Source organism: Temnothorax curvispinosus, unplaced genomic scaffold (genome assembly GCF_003070985.1).
Source record: "Temnothorax curvispinosus isolate PA1 unplaced genomic scaffold, ASM307098v1 QBEX01007779.1, whole genome shotgun sequence".
NCBI lineage: Eukaryota > Metazoa > Arthropoda > Insecta > Hymenoptera > Formicidae > Temnothorax > Temnothorax curvispinosus.
Window position 1 is genome coordinate 287115 of NW_020217559.1, and position 8112 is coordinate 295226.

At 44.8% G+C, this 8112-nt stretch overlaps 1 protein-coding gene across 5 annotated transcripts in view; it reads right to left on the reverse strand.

The window, feature by feature from the left end:
• Nucleotides 1–7838, reverse strand: part of LOC112457431 (retinal guanylyl cyclase 2-like) — a 43925-nt gene extending 36087 nt beyond the window's left edge. For all 5 annotated transcript variants that reach the window (XR_003041105.1, XM_025020475.1, XM_025020476.1 and 2 more), the window contains exon 1: nt 7204–7838. The gene's annotated coding sequence lies outside the window, so the exon portion shown is untranslated. The remainder of the gene's footprint in view (nt 1–7203) is intronic.
• Between the last annotated feature and the right edge of the window lie 274 nt (nt 7839–8112).

Here is an 8112-nt window from a genome sequence, read left to right on the forward strand (position 1 = left end):
GGTATACTCAAAGGTGGACACGCTGGTGGAGAGAGAGCGAGAGCAAACGGAGAAGAATGTGCCGGCGGAAAAATCCACCCGACCTACGGGCGTATACGTGTCTCACGGTCCGGCTCGTAAAATCATTTATTAAGCAGCCCAACGAACTCCCCCCGTCCGACATGCAATGTTTGAAAAGACCGTTCCTCCGACGGTAGAGGAGAGGTCACTCTTATTATTGTTGGATCGTATTTTATGCATGGTGCAATAACGGCGGGGCGGTCTAAGGTCGTAAATTGAAAACACAGAGATTGCGGGAAATCAACGGAGACGCTTGCCGATAACAAAAGCTTCGGAACACAAGAGGAGTCTTACATTGTTGATTCCCTCGCTTCCGCGCGTCATTTAATATCGTTGAAATTATAATCGTTCGCTACAAAGTGTTCCAGGGGAAAAATACAGCGTTCTCGGATTATCGGCTGGCACTTTATATCCGATATTTTGAATTCGCAATTGAAATGTGAAAGCAAGACCTTTTCATTTCTGTACGTTGAGATGAATTTTTTTTTATTAGCTCCGACAAAACTACCCCGCTTTGTAATTTCGCCCTAGAGGAAATCATGAAAGTGCCTAGCATTTGCTTTTAATTAAAAGCTTCGACTTTTAACGATCCGAGCATTTAGCGAGTTTGTTAAGCAACTCTTTACGACAATGGATACCATGTACAATGTGTACATATCATTAACCGAGATTAAACTGTACAACCCGTGTATTATAATTAAATGTTTGATGATAATCGAGATGATAAAGTAGCATTGAATTTTTTAATTATGCTGAAATTTGATTCAATTAAATTTAGATTAACTGCGATAAACAAATTTTAATTTTAATTAACCTTTCAGTTAAGTAATTTATAATTTCAAATAATTCAGTTTATTTCAATAGCCTTGTGTAAGAAATTATCTAAAAAATCTGAAATCTCGATAAAATTTTGATTGATTATAAAAATACATTTATATCTACGGAATTGATTCATGGAAGCTTTTTGATAGAAGCAAATAGAATAAATTTAAATTCAACTATTTCCTAACGAAGCTCTAATGGAAAACGATTGCTAAGTGCAGGCTTTTATCTTACAGTCAACTTTGGCGATTCAGCTCCGAAACTTCTGTTGAGGCAAAGTCAAATAAAATTAACTGATAACAAGTTTTCATTATTTAGCCTCTCGCCAGCTTAATTCGCCAAAATGTTCTAGTTTTCGTTACTAAATATTGAAACAGCTACCATTTCTCTGTTCTTTGTTCTCTCCTCTGCGGTTGGATGGAAACACATTCCAGCAGTTACAGACACGAGCCCACATTCGCAGTCATGCGAGACCGTGTGCGATAGTCTCATCACCATCGTGCACCGCTCTCTTGCCTCTGGCTCTGGCTCGTGAGACTGTTTCGTGAACGTGGAAATGACTTTACTGGCGCTCCCAAATATTTGCAGGCAAACCAGGCCGCTTAAGCTAACAATAAGACGGAACGACGCGGAGAGTTCGACGTAACGGTTGCAGACGGTTTCATCCTGACGGGGCGCGTGGCCTAGTTGAAGAAGTAAAAAGCGGTAAAGAGAGATGTCCATCGACAGTCAGGGGAGATTTTCCATTTTGCCCGATATTGTCTCCCGCCCGCGATACATCCAGCTGTATTTGTATTTACACGAAATCGATTTTGTGCCATTTGGTGCAACGATCGTGCTGGCTCTCGAAAACGATTAGTTTTCGATTGAACGTTGCGTGCGGGATTTCGGATGAAAATGTTCAGGTTACCGAAACACCCCGACCTAACGCTTGCAGCTACGTGAATATATCTTGTACGCAACTTGAATATCAGCCTGTATGAAGGATAAACTTGGATAAAGCTCGGGACATACAGGCGATTTTTGACGGCGGCCCTCACGTATTCCCTAAAATCTGAGTCAGCTTGAGGTAAAATAATTTCAGCGGGCAGAATTATACGAGGGAAAGAAGAGACGGCCTGGTCCTCGTTAATTTCACAAAATACAGACTCCCACGCTGTTAATTGCTTACTGTCGACATATTGTAATCCGCGCTCAATGGTTTCTGTAACGAACTCTGTACCGTCGTGTCCCGCGAATTGATGGAAATTTAATATCGATAAAATGACAGCTGTAACTTCATAGAAGTTTAACATTAATAAAATAACAGCTGCGTTATTTAATAGATTTTCAATTTCAATATCGATGAAATAAAACGCGCGCGCGCGCGGCAACACGCGCGCCCATGAAAAACAGAACTTTCAAATTCCCCGTAGGTACGAAAAAGTTGGATGCCGACGAGTGCCGACGAGTCCCTTCCCCTGCGGGAGCCCTTCACATTTTATTCCGTTGACATGTTTATCGACTTCGCTCCGAGGGGGCCGTAAACCAACCCCTAAATCCGCAAAGGAGAAGATAGACATAAAAAAAGAATACGGGTCTCTCTTACTTATTCGTGCCACTCCCGCGCTACTGTATCTCTAATCGAGGAGGGACGGGACGGCGCGGCGCGGGCGCAAGCGGTTTTCCTCCTTGCCAATCACGCTGAGCTGCGGCCGCGCCGCGCTGTAAATATTTTCCAGCAGGCCGGCCGAGAGGGACGTGCCGCGCGCGCTGACACTAAAAATACCTGCACAACACCGGGCGCATTCAATATTTCTCCGTCGTAGATAATTGCCGGCTCATTATATAAAACGCCCCGCTGTATTTTCCGATAGTCGCAACGAAAATACGATCCGTCACCGTCACCGTTCGCCGGCCGCTTTATCATCGTCTGCATCGTATCTGCGACGACCGGGGGGACCGAGGCATACGCTCTTTATTTAAAGCACTTTATTAATCGATATTCCGGGGCTGCTTTAAACGCGGAAATTAACTCCACGTGAAACATCGTGGCGATCGTTCAGATTTAAACGATTAACTTATACGCGTGTGAAAACACGACCGTGTTATTTCATTACGGAAACGCTAATAGAAAACGCTCGCGGCGAAATATTGTTTTTCAATCAACGGTCTAAACAAAATTGGCGCGTTTCGCATACTAAATAGATCCACGTTGCTTACCTCCTCCGCTAATTTTGCAACATTTTACAATGGGAATAATTCAGCTTTGACGGATCGCGTGCGCGCGTACGCGGCTTTAATGATTTAAATCCCTTTTCGTCAGGAATTGTCTGTTTTCAATTTGTCGTCATAATCGAGGATTACGGACGATCGCGAGAATTGCACCGTGAGTATTGGTGTATTTCCACCGGAGAGTTTGATTTAATCCATAAATTTACGCAGCGCGTACCCTATGAAATACTTCACATGCACATGACCTTTTTCGCGGACTTCAGAATACTAGCTCGAAATCACATCCGGGCACGGCAACTTCAAAACATAATTTTATTAACCCTTAAATGACAAGTGGGGTCCAGCGGACCCCAGACCCTTTAGAATGAAATGTTTTTAAATGTTCTTGCCAAAAATGGAGCTCATGCTCCCATTGATGACAGTTTTGAGTGATTGACCTACCCGTGTGTGCACTTAGCAGTACTCAGTTTATTTAATTTTTTATACTATGTCGAAATTGAAATTTGAACAATATTAGCATTTTATACTCTTCTCTAGACCTTGAACAACATTGAAAAAAATTGTCATAACTAAAGATAAAAAAATCAATGAGTAAGGGGACATTTTTCATGCTGGGGTCTTTTAGACCCCTCAGTGAACTTACGAGATTCTTGAGAGGTGGCATTTAAGGGTTAAACTTCCTCTTTTAATGTTGAAAACGGCAAGTTGCGGGAAACGAGTAAAACACATTGAATTGTTCTTGCATGAAAAGTCATTTAGCGAGACGTTTTAAACAATAGCCGATAGTTAAACAAAAGTCGCGAGCCTGAGAGTAAAGTTATTAACTCGAATCGCCGAATTGCGCTTCTAGAAGTCGACAATTTGCAATCTCGACATCTCTTCCTCGTCGTCGCCAAGCGACTCCCGGTCTCTCTGAAAATCTCAATCGTCGCTCTCCGATAATGGAGTTACAAATAAGCGCGGGCACATCGAGCCACCAGCGAGCCACTTTCATTTCGTATTCCGCGCAGGGACGATAATGGTGGATCAACGCGGGCTTCCGGACGTATCCTAATAAAGAATACGATTGGAACTTCGAAAGGCGACCTTGTGGGACGTTATATTCAATATTACCGAAACGAGAAGAAAGGTTCTTTTCACTTTTATTTGGGGTCCGTCCGCGCGAGCGCTTTTTCTCAATACTCCGCATCACGGGGCGCGCTTAACTTCGTTCGTTTCGCTTTCTTTCCCGCTCGACCGTCGGTATAGATATCATTCCGTGTTACGCATGATGCCGTTTCGAAATTGAAGGTAAATATCCGTCAGACTGGTACCACCCTCATTAACGTAATGACAGAAGTTCGAGAGAGATTTATGCGCCCGGGCGGACCTCGAGTTTTCGAGTTATGAAGCTCTTTCGCGCCTCCGCGGAAAATCTCGGCGGAGCCGAGCCCGGTGCAGAGCAATTTTGACTCGACTTTATCTAGCGAAAAACTTTGAAAAGTGGGGAAGGATTTATAACGCGGAAAAGAGGCTCTTCCGGAAGCGTCGTACTTTATTCAGCGCCGTACTTTCACCGCCGTTTCAAAGAGCGATGAGATAAAAAGGAGTGCTCATTGTTAGCCGCAATCTACGCGAACGCCGCGCACGATCTGTAAATATGTACCCTGTCTTTCTTATGATACTGTTTACAGAGTCTTGGGGGGAACATTGTGCCAGAACGTAATAAATATCCTCTCTTTCTATCCTCTTCCCTCTCTCGTTCTCGCACGTCCGACGCTTGTTCCAGCGAGATACGAATGTAATTCGATGCTATCCGTTTTATAAAACGCGTAGTACAGCCTTTTCACTCGCCGCTGTACGCGAGCGAGAATTTCTCTTTTTTTTTTCTTTCACTGTGGCACGTTTTTAAGGACGGTCCCCTCGCGAATGTGCAGGACTCTCGCAGCCCCGGCAAAACGCTGTCACTTCCCTGTCCGTGCATCCCAATTTAGTGTGTCCTGTTTGAAACAAGAACGGGCGCGCGAGTCACTGTAGCGCGGCGCAAAACGAGTCGCGCGATTATCAGGTATCTGTGGAAAACCTGCGAGTTTCGCACTGTATGCGTGACGTATACATTATAATGCAAGAGAAATTCCTTTGAACGACGCTTCGCAATTCTGCTGTAATTTACGACGAAATTAAATTACATTATATATATATGCACATCTGAGTCGAAGGAACAAGGAAAGAAAACGGAGTTAAAGCGGAAGTAATTGCGACTGTGTGAATTTTCTCTGCGAATTAGTAATCTGCGTCTTTAAATAAAGAAAATTAAATTTTGTTACTTTGAGATAGCACACACAAATTTAATCAAGCCCAATAAAAAACTCTTACAAAGTTGTCCGTCCAAGAGCTCTTTGTTTTAAAATTAGTTCCAGCCCTCTTTCAAAATATTACATTAAGATTTCGATAGACTCTTGCTTCATCGTTAAAGAGATCTGAAGTTTTTTTTATCTTTTGATAAAGCTTTTGCGCAAATAACACAAAGTTGTGGAAATTTTTTAGTTTTTAGTTAGAAATTTTTTTAATTAAAATTTTATCTCGCAAATCTGGCTCTTTTTTGAAAGCTCTGGATAACGCTTCAAGTGTTCATTACAAAGTATATTATAGTTCAACTTGATCACAATGAAAACAGTTATTAGCAATTTTCATATAACGAAAATTTAGAATTGGACTCGTATAATTTATTTGCATCAGTTGACAAAAAGTGAATACTTTACGAGATATTGCAAATCAGAATGCAATCAGGACACTTGGCATTTTTCAGTATTACATTTTCCGTACAAAAATAAAGAATATCGATTTACGCAAGAAAAACAATTCAGTTTTTATTTTTCAAAAAAATGAGAAAAGTTGTCCTCTTGTTTTCGAAAGAATTCAAAGAAGCGGTACCACTTTTTCGCCGCGACAAAGTTTGAAGATTACATTTCCATACTTTCTAATTTACAGCATTGGAGAACAGTTGTAATAAACATTAAAACTTAAAAAAAGTTTTATACGTCCAAATATTAAAATATTTAATACGCAAAAATATTTTTCATTGTATACCGTGAACTGATATACAATTTGACAGATTAAAACATTTTAGAGTAAGATGATTGGAAAACTGATGGAGAATGCCATTTACATATCTGTTCCTCGATCTGTTCTCTCGTTCTCGATAAATTTACTAAAAGCGATTGGTATATCGATCTCGCTATTTAATTATCCCTTAACATTGGATGCACATGCATTTTTTATTCAATGCTGCGCTTTCCCAACGTGCGGCCAGTGAATCCCACTTCTCGCCCGTTCGCCGAGAGCATCCTCGACGGGCGGCGCGGCGGCGGCGCTCTCATTCCGTAGCCAAGTTGTTTCGCTACCCGAAATCACATCGCTTAGCGGCTTAATTAATAGGGCGAGAAATGTGAGAAGAGGGTCGATATGCGAAGTGCGTGGGTTATGCCCGCTCGCTATATGAACCCTCGGCGTCCCGCCAATTACCGCTGCTGCACACGGCGAAGCAAACTCAGCCGCGCATACCCTACCGACTCTACGGCGTGTGCGGCATGTTACCCGCTGCATTCCTCCGTACGCGCATCGCTTCCTCGCGAAATTGTTAATTTTCCGCGAATAATCGCGAAAGCGTTTCTCACGACGAGCGAATCTAATGAAATCGTCCTATCAAGACGAGCGCGTCCTATCAAGAATAGAGAGAAGTTAAACGGCTTTTCTCAGAATCGCGTTCGCCAAGAGGACGACGTTTTCTAACGGAGTCATTAAAACCCCCTTTAGATTAATTCGCGGAACAGCAACGAGAATTCGCGTATTAATGTCGCAGTCGCTTATTGCGCGGGGAGTACTTTTCCTTTCAAAGAGAAATTCGCGCGTAGAGCGAGCGAGTAACTTATTTTCCGTTATCTCGAGGGAATTCGGGCTTAGAGCCCGTCTTCCTCTAACCTCTATATAAGCCCACGTAAAAATACCGCCTGTTACACCCGTTCCAAGTAATCGCCGACGAACGGTGTGAAAAGGAAGGCTTTAACAGGTAGGTAATGGGTATATATATACACGCGATAAACCGAATGTAGAGCTGAGTATACTCACAGGCGATCGCGTTAACGAGGGCACTTAAGCTGCGTTTTCTTCTCCCGAGGCTCTCCTATCCTCGCACGAGGACCCATTGAAGAGAAGAGGAGCAGTGGCGGTGTCCCCTTCGCGGTCTCACCGCCGTTCGCCACAACGGCCTCCCGGGAATTCAAAAGCTCATTCGCAGAGCGAAGCCCCTCGAAGGTGCACATGGTCCAAAGCATTGTCCCGCACCGGTCGAACGTGTGGTGAAGCGCGTCCCGTTCATAAAGGAGCGACTTTCTCTCCGTCGCGAAAGGAAGAATGCGAAACCCTTCGATCGCGATCGAAAAATGTTACCCTTATTTCGCGCGCGACCCTCTTCGGTCCAGATATACTTTTTATAGCGGCTCTTTCAACTCCGCGGGAGCGCACATGTCTCGCGGTATACGTTTCCGCGTGTCGCAGGTAAGCCCGCGGCGCGCTCCGTGCCCCCGGTCATCCCCCGGTCAGCGCGCACCGGCCCGGTACCCCGGACGCGGGGGGGAGGAGGGGTCGGCCCGGTTCAGTCGCGCGAACGTGGTGACGGGATATATAGGAACCGATGACGATAACGGCGCACGCCGGAATCGGAGCGAACCGAACGCTTCGGCGCTCGGTATCGAACTGACTGCTGTGAGCAAGCCAGCAGCAGGCTCTGGCCAGCTCACTCCTACTCTTAACGGGACGTGCGACGCCGCGCCGCGCTCGCAATCGCGCGGCGACGAAGAGAGCGGCGGAGCGGCGCGGCGGGCGAGAGCGCGAGAGTCCGTCCCGGGGAAGCCGAAAGCACCAGCGCGCGCGCCAGCAGCACCAGAGGGTAGGCCAGATCATCCCTACCTACCCCCCTTGCACCCAGAGAGAGAGAGAGAGAGAGAGAGAGAGAGAGAGAGAGAGAGAGAGAGAGAG